General features: G+C 41.5%; 1 long non-coding RNA gene across 2 annotated transcripts; it reads left to right on the forward strand.

Moving 5' to 3' along the window:
• Window positions 1-1,921: 1,921 nt before the first annotated feature.
• Window positions 1,922-24,271, forward strand: LOC116791726. 2 transcript variants are annotated; one of them, XR_004358839.1, is made up of 3 exons: window positions 1,922-2,009; window positions 21,864-22,006; window positions 22,431-24,271. It is a non-coding gene; the product is annotated as an uncharacterized LOC116791726 (long non-coding RNA). The 2 variants fall into 2 exon arrangements; XR_004358840.1 differs by lacking the exon at window positions 1,922-2,009 and adding an exon at window positions 17,273-17,304.
• Window positions 24,272-24,589: the final 318 nt, after the last annotated feature.

Genomic DNA, 24,589 nt, shown 5'->3' on the forward strand with positions numbered 1-24,589 from the left:
AGTCATGGCACACGGCTGGAGTGCCCTGGGACCTAAGACTAGGAGACATGCACACACAGCCAGAGGCAGTGCAGAGCACATCCTTACTCATCACCTCTTGGGGATGTCTCAGCTCATCTGCAGGACTCCACCATCTTCCCACCACAATCACTGCACAAAACCCCACAGGATAGACAAAATGCCACAGGGGCCACCGAGTACAACAGGAGACCAACCACTTTTCTCCTGCAGGAAAGCACTGCCCCAATCAGCATTGAGGCTGCCAGCCCTTGCAGTGGTCTGCTTGCCTGTCCTGTCTGCTTAGCAGCAATGCCAACTCCACAGGCATATCCATTGCACTGCTTGTTGGGGAGATGTCCTATCCCACACAGACATTTACTATCTTGCTTTTATCCATGGCTTTCAAAGATGAGATGGCTGTTACTACTGCTTCCATCTCCTCCAACAACACTCCATCTTGGCTTTCCATAGCCTGATGCTGCGTTAACAACCCCCTGTGAGAAAGAGGCAAAATTTGAAAAAAAAGAAGGGGATGAAATGGATAAGGAAAACTGGTATTGCCTATTAAGACAGGTAACGTACAAAACCATGTGAATGTGACACTGAAGGTGTGAATGTGACATTGAAGGTGTGAATGAAAAAAGACAAGTAATATGGAAGTTAGGCCCCTCATTTTTAAACGAGAAATAATGTCTTAAGTTTCAAAGTGGCAACACAAAATACTCTGTCTGACATGCTTTCTCTTTGTGAATTACTTTGGTACATGTAGCTGAGACCAGAGGTACAATCTTTTGGAGATCCCCGTTAAAATTTCTTCTTTCACCATTGCTCTCTCTACTTTTATTCTGATGTCATTTATACTTGTCCTTTTGGCAATAGTGGCACAGTATCCGTACAAGGTGCAAAAGCAAAGCAGTCTGACAACTTTAGATACCAGCACTCACTGATAAACAGCTGAGGTTTTTTAAGTGACTTGCACAGTGTTATGTGCTTCATTTGGATATGTCGGATTCAACCTTGCTTTGGTTAAAGAGGTGTTTAATTAAAAGGACAAAATGTTAGCAATTCAGTAAACATCGCATTAATTTAAAATAGTGCAATTACTAAACATGCATAAATAAGAGATTCATAAATTACACTCATAGTTGTTATTTTTAAAATTGTTTAGCTCATATAAATGATTATACAGTGGTTACAGTTTGTCTTATTGTAGACATATTTCAAGTATTTTAGAGTCGCTTCTCTGTTCATCACCAGCCATCACATTGCAGCCTCTAGAGTACAGCAATCCCTCCACTGCAGCTGGCATTTAAACCTTTGCCATAGCAAATGCCATGATGCTGCACCATCCCCCAGACTGCCTGCAGGACCCTTCCGAGTGCATCAGCCATGCTCCTGGTGCTCCCAGCAGTGCCACGTGGAGCTGCTGTTGTGAGCAGTGGTAATGATTGCTAGTGAGGAGAGGATCATGAAGGTGTTAACAGTGGCATCACAATGACTGTGAGGCAGTTATGTATAGGTTCCTCAATTCTGCTCTTCTGGAAAAATCTGACACAGTGATGCCTTTTTCCACAGGGTGTTTACATCACCCTATGACATCCTAGAAGAAGTGTAAGCTATAAACGCTGCTTGGTTCAATAGGTTAGCTCTTCAGTTCTCCAGAATTTAAATAATTCTCTAGTAAATTCCATCTGTTATTCAGAGTAATTTCTATTGAATCCCATCAGTTTCACCCCTATTATCTTCTCCAAGTTCCACTGCTCATGGTGAGTCAGCATGGTCTAAACGGCTGATTACAAAGAGCCAAAAATGAGACATTTTTCCAGGAAGAAAAGTACATAAGCAGGATGTCCTTTCCAGATGCTGAGTTAGGGAATTTCATTTTGCTTAGCTAAATTCCCCTTGCAGTTTCTGGTAGGTACAAAATTTTTCTTAATGTTCTGTCATAAACTCGTCTTCTGTTCTGCATTGCTGAATACTTACCTGCAGCTCTAGGTTGCATTTCAATGGTAAGCAGAGCCATATTTGTTTCTGTTTCTTTGTGGTTTTAAACGCTTGAAAGCCCTTCTCCATAAAAGGTGCTGCATAAAGTGTAAACTATATTTTAGTATTATGACACCATCACTTGCAGGGGAAGCTCTAAATATATTCCACTCTCATAGCCTATCAAATTAATGTAATGATGAACATTAAGGTTTTTCAGAAATCAGCTGAAGGATGCACATTTTTTTCTCTAATTCATAGAGAATTGAATAAATCCAAATGCAGAGACAGTCCACAAAACTCCATCTTAGTCTCCCTAAGACTCCTCTCTACGATTTTTGTTGCTCTTGTTCTTTTTCCTTACAGAGTATGAAAAGATAGGTAGCAGTATTAGGTTTACAATGTGGCCAGGCTGACGGAAGAAAAAGTCACCTCTGGAATTCTTCGGTACAATTCTCAAAGTTGAAGATGTGGTATTGGGTTCGGGGGAGGAAGATGGTGTTTGTAAATTGAATATATTTGATTTGGATAAAATAGACCTCATAATCCATGGCTGTCTCATCACCTCATCACTCAGGCCAGTTGAGGATGCAAGAGCGGGTCTTTGTGCTCTAATGATTTTCCTATTCTGCCAAATTTGTAAGCAAGTAGGAGTGTCCCTCTTGCTAGAGGTTGTTAGAGATTGTAGAGATCTTAGAGATGGCAGAGATTACGATCTGGGTGGCAAATGGCCCCCAGAGTGTTTGAGAGACCCATGGAATAGCTAACCTGTCCGCTTGAAGCTTAACTCTACATTATTTACTCTGGTCACATTTTTGACAGCTAAACTTGATGTGAGTAAGGAATAGGATTTATTTATGGCAGATGCCAAAGAAAGCTTGAAGAGCTGTGTGAGGCGACATGAAGATGGCTGCTGGGACTCAGGTAGAATGCAAAATGTCTATACTTTAATAAACAGGTCATGGACTGTTCTCCATTCTCAGAGCCAGATATCATGGCACAGATTGCACCTGCACACCTGGGCTCTTCCTGCTCTCTTGTCCATCCAGAACAGCATGACTGTAACCAGGAATGGCCTCTGGCTCATGATGCCCCCTCAACTGCTCTGGGCCACTGCCTGGGAGAACACTGACTGGCATTATCTTCATACCAGAGAGCAGTGAAACAGTATGGACAGTAGTGGGTCATGCTTGAGCCAGCTCCTGGCTCTGATTTAATTACCAGTAAGTAGAGACATGGCTGAAGTGGTACTGTGGAGACCTCCTTAGTCTCTGCAGGTTGTTAAAGGGTGCTTTAGACTAGTGAAACTAATGGTATCTGAGGGTAGGATGACCAGAACCCTTGGTAATGGAGTAGACTAAGGAAGGAGCAAACCTCTGGCAGGACTTGACGGAAAAGAGATGATGGTACTAACAGTGGACTGCTCCTCTTCTTCCTCATGGCCCGAATCAGTAAAACAGCAACTGCCCAGCTGTGCAGCAGGCCAGTGTGCTACACAACTGCTTGCCAGCCTTGAAATTAGTCAGCTTTTTTGTATGCTGATGAGAACAACCACACTATATGTGCCTGTTCCCTCACACCACACACTACACCCCCCACCCAGTACAGGAAAGGCACCGTCAGACTGGACCAGGTTCAGCAAAGGCCACAAGAATGGTTGGGGCTGCAGCAACTGTCCTGTGAGGAAAGGCTGCAGGGCTGGGACTTGTTTGCCTGGAGATGAGAAAGCTTCAGGGTCACCTAATAACAGCCCTCCAGTACCCATGTGGGAATCATCTAGAAGATGAAGCTGGTCTCTTATAACTCTGCATGGTGCGAAGACAAGAGAGAACAGGTACGAGTTGAACATATGACATCTTCACACTGATTCAAGAAGGAAAATTTCCCCAGGAACACAGTAAAGCTGACCAGGGGTGTTTTGCAGTCCCCATTCTTGGAGTTTTTCAAGACCTGACCAGAGAAAACCCCAAGCATCTGGTCTGAGCTTGTGGCTGAGCCTGATTGAAGATGGTAGGATTAGAGACATGCTGAGGTCCCTTCTAACCTGAATTATCCTGTGACCCTACAGAAAACTTCCTAGCAGAGACATTAAATCAACTGCAGCACTAATTATGGCTAAACAGACTGCTACATCATGTTTACAAAAAGTATTTTCCAAGATGGGGAAGATTTTAGAATGATTTTATTTATAAAATCCCTTTTTGTGACTTGTCCAAACTTTCTAAGAAACTGGGATGAAAAGGAAATGTTAAGAAGTTGGTTTGCGTAGAAAGAGGGGGACAGAAGAAAATCAAGGATTGGAAGCTCAGCAGGTACTAATTGGGTGGTTAGTTGTGAAGAAACTGCTTCCCCCAAGTACTGAGATAAGGCAGCACACAAATGACTTGAAATATGGATGTGACCCAATACCTCCCTTTTAATTCAATCTTTTTCCAGCCCATCACTGGAATTTACACAACGTTTTATTGACTATGGTATCAGAAGCTATCAATTTGCTGCAGCCTCATAAAAATAAAATAGTGATACAGAAGAGAAACTGCTGTGTCAGACACACTTCAGCTATTCTCAGCTTTCCTCGACCCCTTCATCTACCCTCTCATCATAAACATCACTATTCTATTTGCCTCTTGCTTCTCCTAATCATTAAAACAGAGAACCAAAACCACAGCCCATAGGCTGTTAACGTAAGATCCAGAAATGCATCAAATATTTGGTGTCTGAAATATTTCTTGGCTCCAACTACTAGAAAGGAACAAGCAAACAAGCAAATAGCATAAAACCAGGTGTGTCTGTGGGCAAGAGAGAGATAAGATCATGGCTATATATTTAAAATGGAGCAAGTGTGTTGTCTTAAACCATGATTTCTGTGGTAATTGCCCATTTTAACGCATATTAGTGCAAACAGCTGTGCAAAATTCATATAAATGGTGGAACATGAGTAATACTCTTTAATTAAAAAAATTACAAGTTTGAGGGGTTTTTTCCAAGGATTTAAACATATTTTGCTCATCATGCTTGAACCCTTATGACATTAATATCTCCCAAGGAACAGTAATGTGGTGCACAGTAATCATCTAACTCTCTGTTTAATCCTATGTGTGTTAAAAATACCTTTGTTTCTTAAATTCAGCAGTAATTTTTGGAACAATACCTTTGTTTTGGCCCTGAAAATCATAGACCTTCAGCAATACTGATGCTGTTTGCAGTACTTTATGCATGGTCACACATCAAAGACAGAGCATTTTAAAAAAAAAAATCTTGTTTTTTGGGGGAGTTATAATGCTTCTGTTGTGACTGTGCAAAGTGGCTCTGGTAAAATATACTTATGAGCTGCAGGCATTTGGACAAAAACTATGGCCCTGGGTAGCTTGAAGCCATGAGGAACCACAACATATTATTTTCCATAAAAAGACAAAGATGTTTAGGACAAAACATAAGATGAGATCCTAAAATTGCAACCTTCCCCAGGAAGTTTCAAGCCATTCAGTATGGCATTTGCTGATGAGAATTGTTCCCATAAGTATATACCCAAAGAGATAAACTTTATGCTGTATGCCAGCTTTATGATGTGATAAAAGTTTGTGTTTGAGGTACCTTACTGATTATCTATTAGGTGGAAGAAAAAGAATAAAACAACCAATTAAACAGTAGCTCTCATATCTGTGTCTTAGCTAACCTGGTAATTGAAAAATGGTCCCCATTTTTCCCTCCCCCACCCATTTCTATGTAGCATTTCAAGAACTCTGTCCAAGAATATCACTATATGAAAAAAAAACATCATCTCAAAATTATTAAAATCTCTGTGGGAATTCATGATTAATTTTAAGGCCTGGCAGATTAAAATACATTATTATGTACACTCTAGTGCATCCTTTCAGATATTTTCAGAATCTGATTTTGCTCTCTTGATACACACCAATGATTCTACATGTATCTAGTAGATTGCAAGGAATAGATTAGCATTAAAGAGGCAGTATTGTGTTGTTAGGTTGTTATGTGTAACTTGTGCTCATACATTAAGAAAAATGTAGCTGGCATTCCCTTGGACATGACCGGACCCCTTAAAAAAAGGAGAGAATTATTAATAGTTAGTTGTAATGCATTTGTAGAGCACTCTTGAAATTTTGACCTTTAGTACATTAACTGGCTGTTTTTATCCAGCTCCCAGGCAGAATAAGATCTACAGTACCCTGCTTAGGAAATGGAAATAATGGGCTTATTAGTAGGACTTGTTAAACTTTCAATTCCTGAACATTCTACCTTTAGCTCTGGACCTAGCTTTGCAATGAATCTGTTGTTCTAAACAGCAAAATCAGCAGCATTTAACATCAAGAAGACAGAAAAAAGGTGTATTTTATTTGGGACAGACCAGCCATTTGATCGTTACTGCAAAATCATTCATTCACAGTTCAGCTTTATGAATGTTAAGGTTCCAGCTTCGGCCCCAACAGCTGTTGCATTTCTGACTAGAAATATGAAGACTCATTTAGCATCAATGTTCCGTCATTCAGAAACATCTTTAATCCTCCATCCTGACAAGATAAGTAGATAGAGCTCCTTAAGCCTATTTTTATTAAGGCATGTTTTCTCATGTAATTATAATGTAATTATCTTTGACATTCTTCCACATTCCACCTACAGCTTTGTATCAACCTGTCTGAGTTGTGGGCACATAAACAGGACAAGGGACACTGACAGCATTACGGCTGACACTGCAGAGGGTCCTGTTTATATACACCAGGTGCAGGACCAAACCCAGCTGACTAGTTATCATGATTCTCATCTTTGTCCCTGACTCTGTTATGAAAATGTTCCCTCTCTTTCAAGTATTTTACCCCCAAATACTGCACATACACCTTTACTGAAATTGCTCGGTTTTTGCACCCATTGTCTCAGCAATTAGACCCTCCTGCATCAGAGATCTCTCAGGGTCACTATTTAACATGGCCCCAAACATCACACCATCTCGAAACTCTATCGTAATGATTTTATCTTTTCTTCCATGTCACTGACAATGTTAAATGGTATACAGCCAAGAACTAATACCTGCAGAACCCTACTAGCAACCACAAACACAGTCAGTGGTGACTGTTCACACTATGATCACATTTTGAGACATATCTTTTAACTAGTTTTAGTGCATTTAACATGTGCCACACTGGTTTTCTGTTGCTGTAGTGTATTAATCAAAATACTTTGAAGAAACAGGTTGAAAAATTTACAAAAATTGATGTATGCTACATCAATATAATTATCAATTAAATTAATAATCTTGTAAAAATGTTAGGAACTTAGTTTTACGAGAACTGTTTTCTATAAAACCATGTTAATTACCCTACATTATCTATTAATCAAACTCTCAATGGTCTAGTTTCACAACTCTGGCCTGACATCAGACTGAGAGGCCTGGAGCTAATGGGGCCATAGTACTTACTCTTTTTGAACCACTGGCACAACACTGCCTTTCTGTTTCTCCTCTGCAACATCTGGTTTGTCTCAAAAATTACTGAAAATCAATGCTAACAATCTAATAAAACAAATCTAAATAAAACATCTAAACAAGCTACATAAAACATCTGATGATTTTAAGCATCTCACTTTCACAATGGCTGTCTATCATCAGCCTTATATACTGTTGGGAATACAGGGAAACAGTTTAGAACAGTTTCATATCATATGAATACAGATCTAAGTTTTTTCCCTAAAGGAAAAAGAGAAAGAATTCTTGAATGCTTCCACCCTTTTATATTACAAATGTTTATTCTAATAGTTTCATCTTCTTCTTTATAAATACCCCTCAGCTCAGACCCTTGTTATTCTTTTAAGTCTAAAAAGAGTCTTCTATTATTTTTCTTTTTTAATCCGTAAATTGCCTCTTTGTGTCCACTAGCTTTGGTTCTGGTTTTTTTTTGCTTTTTTCTGCTTAGTGTATGTTCATTGTTATTTGCATTCAATTTTTTAACTTCTTCCTTTTTGTTTCAGTACTTATAGTACTTCTATTTCCATACTTTCTTAGCTTATACAACCTTTCTTCTGGAGTTATGTGAATTTGGTGAAATAACTATTTCTCAAAGAGTTTACAGTTATTATTCATATTTCATATTAAGTTAAGTAGCTCAGATAGTTTAGGCTGTGTAAAATACACTGCTTCTGAAGCAACAGATAGATGTATTGGGGGTTCAGGCTGTATTCTGTTTTCACATAACAAACACAGCCAATTTACAATCCTGAGCAGTTGTCAGATTTTATTTCAGACATAAACTTCTCTTTTTCTTTTAGATGAATTCCAGTATAACTTTCACCATGTTATATATAACTGGCATGGGGGGGGGGGGGTTGTTGGTTTTGGAAGTTATGAAGCTATCATCCATGCTTTTAGAAAATTCCAAGGACATATTACTTCTGGCAGCCAGATACTTTCTGCACATGTCAATCACATTGAAATCTGTTCATTTAATATAGCTTTTTCACCTCTTCATCTTATGTGTAGAAAGATGTTTAAAGGAATGGCTATCCTGTTCTGTGGTTTTTGTAGCCCAGAGTAGTTGTCAATTATCACTTCATCTTGATCATAAACATTTGAGATAATTTTCTTTAGAGTTGCCAGTGACTCAGAAGGAAGTACTGGTGTAGTTGATACAGAGTGCTTTTCTTTCTGTTCCTTTGCTCATCTAATTCTTCCTAAAAAAGTAAAAGAAAACCCCAAAACACCAACCCAAAAACTAATCTTAACATATGAGGCATGAAGTTCTTTCGATTTCATAATAGCCACTTGGTCAAATAAAAGAGTTATTTGCTAAGGGGACTGGAATTTAAAATCACAGTTGCTGTATTGATTCATAGAAACATTTTCTACACAGGATTACTTACAGACTCAGGACATTCCCAAACTGGAGGGACTGTCCAATGTGTGCTTTGGTCTCATTATGCAGACATAAGTAATAGCAAAGTTTGAGACAATGCAGAATCAGACCGAAATGAGGGTAAACTGCACACACTGTTTTCAAAGGTGGCTCCCTCTCCAAGTGTCTCTGGCCCTGGTGTCTGAGCAGTAGGAGAGCATCTGCGCTATCGGAGGCACTGTACATCCCATTCCCACTGTAACTTATTAAGATGTCTGAAGTGCAAACTCTCGGGCTGGACTTCATTCCCTCCTCTCTCAAACTTAGGTGCCTCCAAGATAGAAGTCAAACATCAGCCATGTGAACTCCAACTCCAACCCCTACTCAGGAGCCCAAACTAGAGATTGTTTTTGCTAGTGTGGCTATTTTCAATGCACCTGCTTCTATGAAGCAAAAATGCCAATAATAGTGGGCGCTGAGAGACAATACTGTAAGGGCTCTGACATCCTAAGGGACATGCACTGTGAAAGTATGATTATGGGACATGCTCCTGCTGCTCCAGTGGTACCTTCTGCAAAATGTATCATGTCGCCTGCTGTGAAGGTCAGGAGCACTGATGACATTTAGCGTCTTGCAGACACTGACCTATTGCCAACCATTACTCTTTTTTTTGTTTGTTTTCTTCCCATTACCTTGCAGATGAGTTATGTTTGCTTCTTACCTAGTGTGGTTCTGAAGAAAACCTCTCCTTTCTCTGCCACCTTTCTAGTTGCCTGAACCTTGGGATTCAGTTGGGCAGCCTCAGCATTTTGGACAAGCTAAGCTGGGCAGCTTTATGTCTTGTCACCCTCCCATAATGTCCAGGCTGACTCTTCAATCAGAGAAATAATGCATGTATCCTTACATAAGGGGTGCAGAAACTACTCTGCGAGGCATCAGATCCTGAGATAGAACAAACTTCTGACGCTCGCTACCCAGGTCTGAGACTTGCATCCATACTACAGTAGTTAAATGAACGACAGAACAGCAGGTTGATGGGCTGATGCAGTATCCTGCACCACAGGGCTCATCTCCTCACCAGCAACTACAAGAGAACTAGGGAACCAGGAAAAATGATGAAATGGTAGGACAGTGATGCAAGATCAGTCTAGAAATAGGAAAGAAAAGGGAATAAATTCAAGAAACAGAAGTAATGGTCACTTCTTGAGATGTATCTGAAGGTTTGCTTTGGAGATATACTTCAAAGGAACTGAGAAACTATTTTCTATCTTTTTATTTTCTTGGTTATGTGGGTCAGAGACTGGAGAAATGTATGCAAGAAAGCAAGGGGCAAAACTGAATGTAATTAGTCTCAAAATGGAAATTAAGATTAAGATAATCACATGAGAATCAGCCAATAATACTTACAATAATTTTGATATATAAAAAAGGTAATTCTGGCTTTGGTGTATATTTTACTGCCCTTGACATTTTTTTAAGATTTTTTTTCTTTTTTATTAAAAAAACCCCAAACCTGCAAGGACTCAAGCAGCTTGCAGTCTGCATTCTTTCCTCCCCAACATAAATGGCAGATTTTTTTCTGTATAGTAACACCCAAACCATCCTACTGCACCATCTGTCCACTGCATCTCAACTGCAAGACTCTCTCAACTTCAAATAGACTTCTTCTTCCTACCAAATACGTAAGAGCTCATCTTCTTCTCCACCAACCTGTACATGCCTGGACGGGAGGTACTATTATTTTGTGTTACTGCTTTGCACGAAAATTGAACCTCAGTTTCATCTGCCAGGTGGGAAGAAAGAAGATTAAATATACAGCATCTGCAGTGACTCAATAGGTACATTTAGGGCATAGCAGCTTAAATATCTACACAAGGAGTTTCATCCTGGGTACTTATCTATCAGTGACCTAAATGGACTAAAGAGGAATTTGGGCATGGAGGTCAGGATCTGGAAGTTAGAGTACTCATGTCAGGAGGTGATCAGAAAGCTGATGCTGTGCACTTTCCTGCTCCTCAGTGAACTGATTCACTCTGAATGGTTCATTTATTTATGTGACCATCTAGGGGGAAAATGTCTTTAATTGCAGGCTCCATAATGTGTTCTTCACATTAAATTCCAAAGTGCTGATTTCAGTTGTTTCTGTTTAGAGGTCCATATAGTTTTGTTGGTGAACTGTGCTCATTCTCTAACTCTCTTGGTTTTGGTGACATTATATTCTTTATAACAACATAAATCACCTTTGAAAGGCAGTTAAATATTATTAACCCCTTTGTATGGAGGAAAAAGAAGTAACAACACTAAAAAAAGTAATACACATTTGCCCCAGTACAATCTACGTAGGGATGAAGTATAATTATAGGAATGAGAAGTGAATTCCGTATTTTGAAGTAGAGGTCACCTTCTTAAGCCCTAGTATTCATATTTTGGCAAAGGTAGATATATTTTTCTTCTCCCATCCCTCTTTCCACTCTTGAAAAAGTTGGGTTTTTTTGCCCCAAGGACATTATCTTTCATGTCCCCAATTGCTTTTGTGGCTGTTCTTACAACAAACAGGAACAACCATGTCCTGGGTGCATCAGGCACAGCATTGCCAGTCAGGTGAGAGAAGGGATTGTCCTGCTCTGCTCTGCACTGGTGTGGCCTCACCTTGAATACTGTGTGCAGTTTGGGACACCACAATATAAGAAAGATATTAAACTGTTAGAGAAAGTCCAAAGGAGGACAATGAAGATGGTGAAGGGCCTTGAGGGGAAGCTGTATGAGGAGTGGCTGAGGTCACTTGGTCTGCTCAGCCTAGAGGAGACTGAGGGGAGATATTGCAGTTACAACTTCCTTGTGAATGAAGGAGAAGGGGCAGATGCTGATCTCTTCTCTGTGGTGACCAGTGACAGGGTCTGAGGAAATGGCCTGAAGCTGTGCTAGGGGAGGTTTAGGTTGGATATTAGGAAAAAGTTCTTTACCCAGAAGATGGTTGGGCACTGGAACAGGCTCCCCAGGGAAGTCATCACAGCACCAAGCCTGAAGAATTCAAGAAGTGTTTGGATGGTACTCTGGGGCAAATGGTGTGACTCTTGGTGATGGTCTTCGGCAGGGCTAAGGGTTGGACTTGATTATCCTTGTGGGTCCCCTCCAACTCAGCATATTCTGTGAATATGCAAGAAGGTTCTAAAGAGTACAGAGACCTTCATAAGGACTAAAATGCAAGGATGAGTCTTGGAAGTCAGCTTTTCCCAGTGTTAGAGATTAGTTCTTCAGGAAACAAATTCCTGCAAGGATTGCTCTGACACAAATGTGTTTATTATGTGAGCAAATTTGCTCATATCTCTTTTCCAGAAACCCAAGTGTTGTATATGACACATGACCCATCTTCTAGGTTGTGAACTACATTTTAACCCTCTTTCAGAGATGCTAAACTCATGGATGATGGTGAAAAAAGAGTAAGTGAAATTACCTTGCAGCTCAAGATTTTAAAAGCATAATAACTGTACTTTTTAGATAGTCAGAACTTAGTGAACCATTGAAAGTGACCCAGTTCATTGAACAGAGCTGAACAGATGGAATTCCAGCCTCGTCATGCTTGGGTGTCTCTCTGAACAATACAAAATCTTCCTTCAAAGCTGTCTCCACCAGCTCATACACGTAACATTTTGGGATGTTTTGGTCACTTGTCAGTTCAGCTCACTCCATTTTGGGGTATAGTAGGTGACAAACTCTTAGTATTGGCTTACCACTTGGGTTTTTTTTTTTTCATTAGAGCTTTTAAAAGGGTTGTTGTTTTGTTTCAGGCTCTAAAAAGCAAACAAAAAAAAAGAATCCTCTAGTATGCTCTTTGTTAGAAAATGTCTTGTCAGGCTCTGGCCCCTGAAACACAGTGGCTATTTTCCCGTTTTTTCATTTGACTTTCCTACCACTGCATGCTGACATAACATATTTACTACACTTTTGTGATTTACAGCAAGCTTCTTGCTCAGCAGCTCTGAGGGACATGGTGATCCTTTGGCTGCCAAACAGAAACCACCAGCAGCACCTGTGAGGTGGCTTCTACTGCAGGGAGAAGACAGGAAAGATAAAGTAATTATGAGGTAAGAACAAATACAGTCAGAAAGCTGCCATCACTTCCTATGGGGCAAAAGCAGAGAAATAGGATGGATGGAAGGCTTAGGATACGGTACTGATTTGCTAAATCGGTGCTGAACATGGCCGAGACCTCCACTTGGAGCTGTATGTTCTCCTGAGAGCAAACTGTCTGGGGCTCTGATGCTCATGAACTGACAGCAATAAGCAAGCTTGGGTGAGGCAGGCTTCAAAGTAAGTGCAGGAAGATGTGCACAGAAGTAGTGTAGGGCTTTAATCTTCCCCCATGCCTGAATACCTTGGAAAATTGTTACTATTTCAGATTCATTCTGAAGTGCCTGTAGCAAGCTCTCCACTCCTCTTGGTTAGAAAAGTTTTAGAGTCTCAGTGTTTGTTTCTTTTATAGTAAACTGGAAGTTTTTTGTTTAGATATGGCTTGGTGTCCTGGTTTCATCTGGGATAGAGTTCCTTTTTTTCTGTGGTACAGTGCTCTGCTTTGAATTCACTGTGAGAATAATGTTGATAACACACTGATGTTTGAGTTGCTGGTAAGTATTGCTTACCCTAACTGCTTAGTTGCCAACTGGCGTTGAACCATGACACTTGGGAAAAGAAGGACCTGTACTAGTATATCAAAGGGTAACTAAGAGAAAACAACATGCTGAAGCCATTCAACCTGGACTATATCAGATCACATAGCTGCATAAGGAAAAAGCATCATCTGAAATAGGTGATTAAAAAGCAAGAAAAAGAGCATGGTCTGGACAGGTGCAGAGAAGGGCTGGGAGGCTGGTCAGAGAAATGAATATCCTTTTGTATATGAGACCAGAGGGTATGCATTTTGTGTTAAAGGCTCTGAAGAGGTATTTCCCTCTGGTCCTGTGCATCCATAAGACAAGAAAAAAGACAAGCATAGGGATGGAGAAGAGTCTAAGGGACAGTATAGGTAGAAGCACACATGCACTGCTTAGGAGGGCTTCCAGTCAACTAGAAGGTGGCTCTGAAACACTTGAAGAAAGCTCCCTGCCTTCCTGCTAAACTGGGGTAAGCAAGACCAAGTAGAGCTCAGTGGGTATATGTGGCATGGCTTCACATGAGGAGGAGCTCCCTGACCCAGGAGTCATTCTGCTCCAGTCCTCAAATAAAGATGCCTGCATCTGTAACTAGTATTTGGTATTTCTCCTAGTGGGGACATCTACGAAAAGAGACAAAATTTCCCCTGTTCTCCAGGCTGGTGTGATGGCCCACTTGAGAGGCAATGCAGACCAGGTTTGTCATCACCTTTGCTATAACAATTTAGTAAATGAAGGGCTGTTGCTCAAATGCTTTTCACCTGCACTTTTTTCACTGAGAGAAAGAACAGCTCCCCAAAGTCCATTTGTGTGGTAATAGGAGACAATAGAGGTACCTGTAATCTAATTAACCCCTGCACCAATAACAGTTGCGATAACAAGGTCCTTGGCATGTGGGCAAGTTCCTATCTTCCTGGAAAGGTTTTAATCAATTTGTACAAGTATCTCCTTCTCCTGTTCCACTGTGCGTGTACAACATTTAGGTTACAGAGAGCTCTGCTGCATGCAAATGGCTGCAGCCACATCTGTAATGGCCCTCTTCATCACACAGCCTTGGTCAGCAGCCCCTCCTCAGACAGGCGCACAGTGCTGAGTCATGAGCACATCTGCTCTTTTTCAGGGAGTTGGCAGAGATACCTGCTCTACTACCTCCTGGGTGAACCAAGAAGGGAAATAAAATGCAAAGAACTTACTGATCATCAAAAATAGTAATTTACATGAGAGAAGTTCTCCTCTGGTAGCTGTCTCATCAGACTATAAAACACTGGAGGACGCTCCAGTGGCTGGGTGAGGTTTATATCCATCCTCTGAATTCACCAAGTACTCTTGTTTGGGGTACTCTGGGATTTATTAACTTTGGGTAAGCCACACCATAACACCGTGGTAGGCAAGGATCATACAGGTTTGTTACTGTACATTGGCCAGATGGGATGCTGGTGTAGCCTGACAGAACCATTTTCTGTCCTATCTCAACTGGGACAATTGACAGCAGGCTATCCTGACTATGCTGCTCTGTGCAATCCTTGAACCTTGCAGCAGGCACCCTGGAGTCCAGGTTCAGCCATCCCCTGCCCACCACCATCATTACAGCTGTGGTTTGACTTGCTGGCTCATAACCCCCTGGATGTGCTGTCCTCACTGGACCGAGGGCAGAAGAGGCATTGCCAGCCACCCTCTCCTAGAGCACCTTCTCCTCTTGGTAGGCTGCATATTCTCTTCTGAAGGCAAATAATCTTTGTTAAGCCTCTGCCCTAGCTACAGTGGCATCCATTTAACTGATAGAGAGAGGCAAAAAGCAATCATCTTGTGTGATCCAGCGGGAAGCTGGACAAGGAGAAACTATTCACAGTATATTAATGCCTGGTTTGAGCCTAGTAAGTGTTATAATTAGGTGGCATTAATTAGTGTTGGAAAAGACTCTCATGTTTTATACTAAACCTTTGGCTAAAAGATAGGAACAGAATACTTTCCTTGAAAATATTCCATGTATATTTTCTTGTTTTACTAGTAGGGATTTTTAATCAGTTGAATGAACTTGTATGTACTAGTTAACTTTGCTGGAGTTTAGTGGTTGTATTTAAAGCAGATTTTATCCTAGAATGATATTAATTTGATAGGATCCCTGATCTGTAAAACCATTGGTTATCTTGGTCTCTCCTGATAAGAAAAAAAAAGTGCCGAGGGTTTCCAGTTGGTGAGCACATTTGGGCAGAATCTTTCACACGTCACAAATTGCAGATGGGAGGCAGTGATCTCGAACATGCAGTCACATTGCGTGACCATCTGACACCTTCCATTTAGAAAAATAATACTTTCCTCACAGCATACGCTCCCTGCTGCAACCAGCACCAAAAATTATGCCTGGGAGAGCTGTTCCTCCTAGACTAAGGTCTTAAATATTTCTTAGGCTGCTTTTAAAAGATTCATGTAGCAGCACCACCTCACTCACATCCTGCTAAACCAGAGAAAATACTGAAATTCTTCCCCAGACAGTGTTAATCACAAAATAGCTGAAAAGAACAAAAGGAGGGAAAAGACAGCAGGAAAATTATATACTTACACTAGCGGAGTGAACAATGGAAGGCTCTTGTTGTATGTGTAATTCAAACATGCCCATGTAAAACACCACATGGAGTTATTTCATACTGCTACCAGTTTCTCAGCTGCATAAAATCCCATAACTGTCTGGAAGTTCAGTTTTCAAATGCCCAGGTTTTGTGCATAATTCCTTTTGACAATGTGGTGTACTGATGCCCATTCATTTGAAATAGCAATGACCATTTCAGGGTGTCCTTTGCTATATATTGAGGTGTCAGTAGTGATAAAAAAAATCTTTACTGTTTAAGGACAAAGCCATCTGAATTTAAAGGGTGACATCTCACAGTAGCCTATTGTGTCCTCTTTGTTTCTATATCCCAGTAAAAAGCAAGAATAAAAATTAACTAACACTCATTCTTTCTACCCAAATTATAAGGCTGACTAGGAACACCATTTTAACCCATAATATTGTCAGCCATAGGTTGGTGTGAGGGGGAAAAGCAGCTCCTGTTTTCCTACCTGACCAGTGTAATCATCTTAAAGATTGGATCATGTTTTCCTATTCATCTGCCTAGAAGATGTGCCCCAGGAGCCATGTCAGCCAAGTACTTAATTTCTGCAGAGTGGCTTCCTCCCCTCTCACACCGTCACCATTCCAGTTTCTGAGTGCCATTGAAATCCATGAAAAGGACGTGCCCCTTTAGCTGTTAAAATGTGGGTATGTTCCTAGAGAGTGGGGCACTGCTTGGTTGTTGTACTGGTGGAATTTACCAAACTGATGGTAGGGAGAACATCTCAACCCACTTTGTACAGGGATATGCCTCTCTGGCTGCTCTGAGTGCAACGTGAGCCACAGAAAAGCCCTTCAAGGACCTGTCATATCCACCTTGGAAAGCTGAGTCACACTCCAGGGGATGTCTCCTCACAACATCTTAGCAAGGACTCTGCCAGCCTCCAGGAGTTTTGTTGACAGTTTTGTGTTGCTGCAGATTTCTGGCCATTCAAGCTGGCCTGAGCCCACCATGCAGTGTTACAAACACCCATCATGCAGAAATAGTAACTAGTGTCTGCCACTGTAGGCCAAGTTTGAACTCATAGGCCAGATAAGAATGGCTCTATCTTCTCTCCTCATCCAGAAGATGTGACAGAAGCACTGGTGAGGCCACACCTCACCACTGGTGAGGTTGCACCTTCGGGGCTCTGTCCAGTTCTGGGCCCTCACTACCAGAATGACGCTGAGGCACTGGAGCATGACCAGAGAAGGGCAATGAAGCTGGTGAAGGGCCTAGAGAGTAAGCGCTATGGGGAGTGGTTGAAGCAGCTGGGGTTGTTCAGTCTGGGGACGAGGACGCTCAGGAAAGGCAGATAGCACTGTACCACCTGAAAGGAGGTTGTAGCAAGACAGGGATCATTCTCTTCTCCCAGGTAACTAGCGACTGGATGAGAGGAAATGGCCACACAATGTGCCAGGGGAGGTTCAGGTTGAACATCAGGAAAGAGTGGTTAAGCATTGGAAGGAGCTGCCTAGGAAGGTTGGTGGAGTCACTATCCCTGGAAGCATTCAAGAAATGACTGGACATGGCACTTAGTGTTATGTTTAGTTGGCATGGTCGTATTCAGTCAAAGGTTGGACTTGATCTTGTAAATCTTTTCCAACCTTAATGGTTCTATAGCTCTACGATCATTTCAATGTCCTAAACCCTGAACTGGCTCTTTGAGGGATTAAATTCTCCGAACTCCTGCCTTGTACTTTCCAACCCAGGCCTCCACAGACCTCTTCCTTCCCACAGAATCCTCTCCTCTGAATTCTTCCTTGCTAAGTGATGTGATGTTGCAGCTGTGTGAAGAGTCTGTGCTGCTTTCACAAGGCACATGTGACTTCTGGGCACATGTCCTGTCTCACTCCTGGTAGAAGATGGTGAGCTCCTTCCCTGACAAAGAGTGTGTGCTGCACCTCTAGTGCTGGGGTTACATGCAGTGTGTAGGTAGTATGTCTACACTAGGACCTACAGGCTAGGGACGCACTGTGCATGAAAGGTTGGATGCCAAGGAAGCATTCGTTCATTGCAGACAGCCAAGAAGGGTGCAAGGGAGATGTGCAGCTTCTTGACTCATCCTCTAGCCCCCACTTCGGATGTGCACCCCACCGTGGCCAGCATGGCTCTGTGCACCCTTGCAGGTGGGTCTCACCTGTGTGGTGTTTGGATAGATCCGCCACTTCCACCAACAGCCATGTTGTATATGGTGCTGCTTCCTAGCCTTCCTAGCCCCATACTTAGCTCCTCCATCTACCCACGTGGTCATGGACTGCCTCATACAGCTTTATGTAGAGTAGGGTTGCAGTTTTAGGGTGTTACAGGACTGGTCCACTTTGGGTACCAAGACAAAATTTCTCCCTGTGGAGCTAGAAATGTCCAGTCCTGATGTATCTCCCTTCTGGGGCTATTTAAGCAGAATATAGACTTAAATATTTCATTTTAACAACTTATAGGCACCTATATAGATCACCACAGCCTGTGACTCTTGCCTTGTGAGGATTACAGGCCCAGGTTTCATTTCCAAAAGCAAAGATCAAGTGGCGGTCCATCAGAGGAAGAAAAAACCTTAATGGCTTCTCAGAATAAGCTCTCCTTCCCCTGCGGTGGTACTGCCTGCAAGAGGAAGCCTGGAGGCACTCAGAATGGGAGATAAGTCCTCCCTGTGGCTCAGGACAGCCTATATTATTTTGGGGAAGATGGTGGAATACCCAAACTGCAGACTTTTCCCCCTTTTAATCCCATTTTTCTGATCTATTATCTTAAAAGCTATGACCTGCTTTTTATGTATCATCCTTGTGCCTGCCAGGAGTCATCGCTGTGTCTGGATCAGTAAGGCTGAGCCAACTGGTGAACTTGTCTCATTATCTCCTTGCCGAAAACTTACAAGCGTTACTTATTCTTGGATACTTGTAGTTTTTATGCTTTTCCTACCCAGAAGATTGGCTCAGGCATAGCAGAGCTCAGAGCACAAACCCATCTTTTGGCATTAACTTATACTGGCTGGCTGTCATTTTACAGTACTTGCATTAAAGAGTAACTAACAACAGCTCTTACAAATCATAGATTATATTGTATTGGGTTAGCTCATATTGTTTGCTTTAAATTTATATTGTGCTTTAAATGTCACACATTAAAATTATTAGGGCAAGGTTTGCCCTCAGTTTACAGCCCCTCTCCCCAGTAGCTCATAAGAGAAGCTGCTGCACAGTTGTCCTCATCTCGTTTTAGTCACACAGTAGAAGTTAGAGGAAGTGTCCAGAGAGTCATAACACAGCCTGGGGCTTTTCCCTTCCAGATAAGATTTTCATTTGGAAATCCAGGTATCGAAATGTATTGGAAAGATGCATTTTGTTTCATTCACCCACACCCTAAATCCTTGACTTCTGTCTGGGTACAGTGATGCAAAAGGGGATAAGGGACCAAAAAGCCCCACCTTGTCTTCGGTGATAGGTTTTTCTGAGTTCCCATCTAAGCCTGAGGAAGGACACTCCTTTTCCTAGGGGAGTACTTTAATCAATGTATTCTTTTTGACTGTTGTTATTCTCTCTCATGTGTTGCTTTGCATTCTTCTAGTCTCTCCTCATATTTCCTCTAAAACACAGATCTTAAATAGCTTCAGCCGTGCATGTAGTACTTTCTGTGGATGTCCTTAATCTGTGAAAACAAGATCTGTAGCAGAGAAACTAATGCAGCCCAAAGCACAGAGATGCCAGTGACACTTCTTCAAGGCCTTTAAACTGGTGAATGTGATCTTATTTTGGCTTGTGACAAATCCCAGTGATGAAATGTCAGCAGTGTTTACACAGAATTCTCCCTATCACAAACAGTGCAAAATTAACCCTTTCCAGCACTGCTGTCAGGGCAAAACAAAGCCGTTGATTCCTTCTTTGAGGATTAGGCTGGCAGAGAAGAGGGAAACCCAACTGGAAGTATTGCCTAAGGCCAATCTGGAGGGTCAGCGGAGACCCTGCAAAGCTGACCATGCTCTGTGTGACAAACTGAACAAGACATGAGTTTCTTTCAAGTTCTCCTCGCAGAGTTTTCCAGGTACACCTGATGAGGGCAATGTCACAATTCAGCCACAATTCCTTAGTGGAAGTTTGAACCAAAATCACAGCTGTCTTCCAGGTTCATCTTTGCCATTGCATACATGATGTCCAGGTCTCTCAGTTTCCATAGGATAGCTTAGGTGTGATACAAAGCTGGGTAAAGTTTAAGGGCAAAACTTGAAATATTATACCATGTAACCCTCTGATTGTGTATTAACAGCACGGGTGGTGGTCTAGGGACATAAAGGCAGCCACAGCCCATGTCAAGGACAAGGTAGCAGAAAGGAAGGTAACAGGATCCTTCTGTTAAATGTTCTGACTGTGTTGAGGGTTAGGTCTACAGTGCACTTATATCACTACCATAACTGAAAAAACCCATGAGAGAAGCAGAGAATATGCAAGAGCAGGGAGTATGTAGCCAGAGCTGAGCGAGCTGGCAGGCATCAAGGTGGAAGGAATACATAAGTGGTAGAAAAGCACTGACATTTCCCCTAGGAAGAAGCATGTCAAAAAGGCCTAGGAGAAAATGGGACCTTAAGATCCCGTAATAAAAGAGAGAGTGGAGATGTCTAAGCGAGGAGAGCTGAAGGTGTCTCCACAGGGAGAAACAGAAGGTGACAGGTACAATGATGTCCTACGTGAGGTCAAGATACAGAGGGAGGCAGGAGAGGGGTAAAGCAAAATATGTTTGGAGTCATGAGGCACATGAGAACTTTTTGTAATGACAACAGCAGAAAAAAACACAAGGAAAGAAGTGGATTTTAGGAGAATCAGAAAGGGTAAAAAGGTGGAGCTAGTCCCTGCATGGGCCTGGAAGAGCAGAGAGAGGACACCACAGGTTTCTACGATGGGGAAGCACAAAGAGATGGCAGCAGCCCAGGCACGTTGATGAAAGACTCCTCTGCTGTCCCAGACATCTTACTAGAGATGCAGGTGGAGCTCTGGTAGCTTCATCTGGAAACTGAGCTGGAAAATCACAGAGCCTCTCCTGTACTGCAGTAGGAGCAGTTTGTGAACTGTGTCACCCTGAGGTCAAGAGATAACAGAGGCAAAGGATGACTTGTACAAAACAGGCAAACTGTGGGAGGCAGAAAGCCCTGTGCAAACCTGATGTTTCATTGTTGATAACCAAAATATCTGTAAAGCTGAACTGAAGGAGCAAGTAAGCTTTGACCTTATTTGGCAATATACGTAAAGGATTACAGGCTTTGTTACTTTGTTGTTGGCTTTGTCTGGGGTAAAGAGGAGTGCTGGCTGCAACGGGGAAGTTGAGGGGTTCCCTGCACTGGTAAGGGAGGAAAGTGTTAATGAGGAAAAAATTGCTTAGTCAGAGCTATTAACCTGTGTCTTTCGGAGACATTATTACAGCAGCAACATCTTTCTTCTTCCAGATGTGCTGAGCCTTTCTAATTCCTCTGGAAGTTTAAGGCAGGTGCAGACATTTAGCACCTTTAAAATTTTGTTGTGTCATACTCACCATGTTAGCTCGGTCCTTAAATGCTGCATGGACACAACCGCCTTATGGCTGTTGATTGTGAAAAGCAAACTGAATTAAACATAACCATTAAAGGCAGACTAAATACAGCCTCTGTGTCTCAGCTCATGCTTTGGCAAAAACCTTTTACACACAGACAAGTATCATAAGGCATACAGCTTCTTAGCTGGTGCAAGACACACTGAAAAGCCAAAAAAAACTGAGAAGAAAGAGAAAAATAGCAGAAGGGGTCTGGATGTTCCCTTCCTGACACAGTTTTCCTCTTTTAGGAATTTGCTTTAGGTTTTAAATTCCCTTTATAGAGAGAGAAACTGCAGTCCTGTTCCTGAGGCTTCTGAGTATCCAAACACCTCTCTCCTTGCTTTTTGGTCATTGGTTGTGCTCCTCGGAGGCCATTTCATCATGTTGCAAGGTAAGACAAGGCTGTGACCCAGATTCTGTTCTCTTGGGTGCTGTGGTTCAGCTGTATATACTAATGTTGCTTGGGGTTTCACTGTTTCCACCCTTCCTACTGTTCTGGTAAATTTGATTTCCCACTGCAACACATAAAGAGCAACAATACATGCTCCAAGGCATCATCTCACAACTCTTTGTCCTCAGCCATGAGAAAAAGTCCCTTTTAAATGCACTTTGCTTACATTCATCTGGATTCTGCTCTTATTTATATTATTTAATATTTTCATTGCATTTTTCTACAGTTCTTCGCCCAAGACCTTAGATAAACTACAGAACACTAAACAGAGTTGCAGTTACTTCCAAGGACAATAAAATCTAAGGGTCAAAGGAAGAAGAAAAGATTACTTTAAGGTAGACCTATAAAATCTTGTTCATTTCAGGGGCAGTGCGGGAGTCTGCGGTATAGATGTCTGCCTAACAGCTGGTTGCCATGTCCTACAAACACTTTTCCTGCTGAAAGCATGTTGGAAGGCATTTTAAGGGCAGTGCTGGTTAAGGAGAGTCAGCCCAACAGGGAGCTTGGAAAGATCATTGGAGTCCTGAATGCAGAATAATTCCCAAAGGATCCTTTTCTATTTCACATGACATAGTATTCTTCAGAAAGTCATTGTGCTTTACACCAAATAAGAGTATCTTATGTGTGTGTGGTGTTCTACACTTTTCACTGGTTCCTAAGAGGGTCCTCCCTTTCCCTCTCCACTTGTTTGCTCAAGGGCAAGCAACTGGAATTACATATCACTTATGCTCATCATTTGACAGAACACATTGCCTGCACCTCTTGCTGGTTACCTATGGAGCAGGGAGTACAAAACAAGCATAGTGCCAGGCGGGGCTTGAGAGGAATATCCCCTTCTTTATAGCCATGGCCAACTTTCTTATTGTGATGAAAAACAATAATAATGCTAAAAATGAAACAGACAATGCAGTGCTGGCAACTTTCTTCCTTGGAAAGAGGTAAAGGATTTTAAAACATTCGAAATTATTTTCCAAAGTGATCAATTTGCCCATAACAAAAACACGGCAACTGCGGTGATAGCACATGAGAGCTGGGAAATAACAGCTCACCACTCCATTCCAGTGTCTGAAAGGGTCATATGACCATCTGATCCAATTTCTGCAAATCATCTTCCACGCAAACCTTGTGTCTATTTGTTGTTACTTTCTTAGCAGCAGAAAAGACGCTTTTGAATGTGCACATCTGCCCCCCCCTAATATTTTTTAAAGGTTTTAAGGTTTATGCCCTTCTTTGTATGAAGTCCCTTTCTTCAGACAACTCAAGAATACCTTGCAAATATTTTTATTGTAATTCCGATGGCCACAGCGTAGGGAGCATTCAGAAGGACACAGTTCACTGGACTGGAGCAATGGGGAGGGTGGAATTCAGCCCCCCGCATGCTTCACCAGGCTGTGCTCTGCCAAGCTTTCTTATGCCTTGCCTCTTTGGGACTGCCCTGCGCTGGTGAGTAAAAAGAAACCTGCAGCCACATTATGGAGGTCAGGAACACGGAAGTACACTGCAAGCAGCACTTGTCACCATGAATAAACAGTGAAATGTGTTTTTTTTTTTTAAAGTTGCTAATTCCACCTGGCATTTCTGAGCCCAGCATTGGAAGCATCCATCTTGTTAAGAAGTGATGTCATTTGTGACACTGATAGTATTAGAAGAGACCGCAAATGAATTTTCAACCTGCTTTAATAATGATTTAACAACCAGGAAAGTAATCAATATTTTAGGGATAAATTTTCCACTGTGCCTTTAGCAGACTCCATTTTTTGCCCATACAGAACCACGTCTACAGATCTGCTGGTGAAAATACATGTGTGCATGTGTCAAAAATGTACATGGGAAATACTACACCTGCAAAATTTACAGCCCAGCACTGACTTTATATTGTGAATTTATAAAGTGAATTAAAAATCCCTTAGCCTTTACCCAGTCTCTGATAAAACCAATCCCACCTATCTTTCCGATGAAACTACAAAACAAATATTGTCTCTGTTTCCTCTTAGATATTTTCGTGTTTAAAAACAACCAAAAAAGCTGGAGAGTTTTTGATATAGCGCAATATCTAGCACAAGGCACAAAAATGTCATTTACTGATAGAATTGGATGACATTTGGATTTCACATCCTGGTCACAAAATGAGATAATGGCATTCTAAAGTGCTTGGGAAATTGATGTGTGGATGCATTTTTTTAAAAAGTAGATTATCCAAACTGATCGGTTCAAAAAAAAAAAAATAAAAAAGAAAGAAGTTCAGTTTTCTTCATTTTTAATGCTGATTCATTCCATAGCTATGCCACTGAAAACAGAAGCCTTTGAAATGGCTTTGAGGTTTCGTTTGTTTGCTTGGTTTTGCTGAGTGAATTGTTCCTATACAATTTCACTTCTACATAAGAAATATTCCTATAAGACTATTTAATCATAGAGAAAATTACTGAAAAGGTAAGTGTGGAATTTGTGTCCTCCTTTCTTGTGAGAAATAGACTAGTATTTTCTGGAGTAAGTAATAATTACATTAGTTAGTGTCTTAAATTA

The sequence above is a fragment of the Chiroxiphia lanceolata genome, chromosome 1, assembly GCF_009829145.1.
Source record: "Chiroxiphia lanceolata isolate bChiLan1 chromosome 1, bChiLan1.pri, whole genome shotgun sequence".
NCBI classification, from domain to species: domain Eukaryota; kingdom Metazoa; phylum Chordata; class Aves; order Passeriformes; family Pipridae; genus Chiroxiphia; species Chiroxiphia lanceolata.